Source organism: Melanostigma gelatinosum (genome assembly GCF_949748355.1).
Source record: "Melanostigma gelatinosum genome assembly, chromosome: 24".
NCBI classification, from domain to species: domain Eukaryota; kingdom Metazoa; phylum Chordata; class Actinopteri; order Perciformes; family Zoarcidae; genus Melanostigma; species Melanostigma gelatinosum.
The window spans coordinates 2,546,232-2,548,688 of record NC_136657.1 but is presented as its reverse complement, the minus strand read 5'-3'; positions in this window follow the sequence as shown (position 1 = coordinate 2,548,688).

The window sequence follows — 2,457 nt, the reverse complement described above, 5'->3', positions numbered from 1 at the left end:
ACGCTTTCCTGCATCCAAACCCACACCTGTGCTCTCCTGCTGAGGCGCATAACGGATTTTTGGCAACTCAAGTCACTACAAACCCTGGGGGAATGAGAAACAAGGGCCAAGGAAATGGTGCTGTATTCAAGAACACACACAAAAAAACACGCCGCACAGAAGTGACAAGATAAAATGAACTGCATTTCAAAACAAAATTGGGCCATAATGCATATAACAGTCATTATGTCTCTCAGAACAACAACACAGTTATTTCATTGGAGCTCTGATGATATGTTGACACCAGACTCTGATTCATTTCTCCACCAATATCCAATGTTGTATTCATGCAGAGCTGTACGTCTCCAGCTTCCCCAATCCTTATCAGTGTCCTCTGCATCCAGCTGTAGCATACTACTTTACTTCCAGCAGCCACAAACAGGAAAACACTGCATGGCAGTGGGGGGAGAGTTGGGTTGAGATAAGTTTGTTTGCTCCTATCTGCAGTCCATTCAGCTATCGGAGCAGTGAAGGGCATTTCGGACATCAGAACAGCTTATTTGTGTGTGTTCACAAACAGAGTCTCAGCCTGTCGTTCTGACCAGACAGCAGAACAATAAGTCAAGTAGAGGAGGTTGTATTTGGTACTGTATATATTCAGTATTATTTGTCTTTTTTGCATGTTTATGCTAAGCTTCGCTAAAGGTCTTCTGGCTCCAGCTTCATATTCAGCGTACAGATATGAGACTGATGTCGATCTTTGCCATCCAACTCTCAGCAAGAAAGCCAATCAGCATATTTCCCAAATGTTGAACTGTTACTTTCAAAAGTTGCAGACTGCAACCGACTGAATACATCGCCGCTCAGCTCTCCCTTTGGTTGGATTAATAGATTTGTCGATCAACAGAAAATTGATTCATGAAAAATATATATAATTTAACCACAGAAATGAGATTTCACCGGAGATATCTTCAAGTGTGTTCAGGAGTTTAGCTCCATCCACTGTGGTGCTGCTAAAATGTGAAAGCTGTACATTAAATCTCCCATTGAAAAGGCACTCTGAGGAATTTCTATGGCTCAGGCGAGCAAAGCATCTGCAGAAATGGGCTCTTTTGTGGCTGAACCTTCTGCTTCTGTAGCCAGAGGGGACTTTTGTGAAGTGACAGTGGAGAGGATGGCCTGGGTCATCTGCTATTGTTGTATTTTAGTGTGAAATTGCTACATCAATGAGGGCAGGTAGGTTGGGAGTGGAGAGGCTTACTAAATGTGTTCCAGCATTTCTCATTTTCAGGAATCTGACTTTGAGTACAGTGATGAAAAACAGACTCGTTTGATAAGTTGAAGGCCAGAAACCTTCCACGGTCTGCAGGTGACTCGATAAGTATGACTTCTAGTGAGAAACTCATCTTAATCTGGTCTGTCCAAGTGGGGAGAACATATCTTAATGTTTATGGCCATGTTCAAACCACTTGAATCACCACAGAAGAAGAGAGGCTTTGTAAGAATAAAGACTTTTTTGAAAGATTTACTTCATAAATTAATTTAAATTTGTCCTCAAGGCACGGTAAATCGTTTTCATGGCAGTTGTCGAGATGTTTCACGACCAACTACACATGTCAACCTCATGGTGGCGAGAATAAAAGCCAGGGGATCACCAAAGTCATGGGCTTTATCCTCTGGGGACCATGAGATAGTTCAGCCTAGAGACGACCGAAAGCATGGCTGAAAATAGTTCGCTGCTCCTTAAATGTGCATGATGTTGAGTAGGTCTTCGTCCATTCACGGATATATCATGAAGAAAGAAAGAATCCACTGCTCCCTGAGTGAATGAGCAGCATTTCTAGGTCTTCAGATCAAACGTCTTCTTCTTTTTTGGACGACCTTATCCTCAGACTGATTGATCCAATTCTCTGATTGATACCACTCACCCAAAACCATTTGAGGACTCGCACACTCTGAGCTGACGTACCAGGGAACACTCTGAATGAAACACTGGGTTGTAGGGAACGACCAAATTCACAGGGCCCTTTAAGGAAAGGGGCGTAACCCTGGTGACAGGGGGGGGGGGGGGGGGGGAGGGTTAAAGGGTGGCAGGAAGTGAATGTGTGTATGTTTCCACGGAACTACAGGGTAGCAATTGTTTTGTTGCAATACAAAAATGCAATACTCCGGGGACAAAGTCTGTCTCTCTTTGCAGCATCTTCTCTCAAAAAGATGTGCTTACTTATTAGAAACTTTTTAATAAAAAGACAACTGAAGGTTCTTGCTTGAGACTTTTTCTCAGTTCATCAATTAGAAAAGGTCAGAGCACAAATTACTTTTAATTTAATAAATGCATCAGCAGCGTCTTCGTGACGAGCAAATTAAAATCACAGCTGTATCAGATATAACAAATCTTGATCGACTCTTGATTTGTTCCAAATTTTACTTTCATCGACTTCATCGAAAATTCAATCTTCACTCGTGATTTCATTTTTT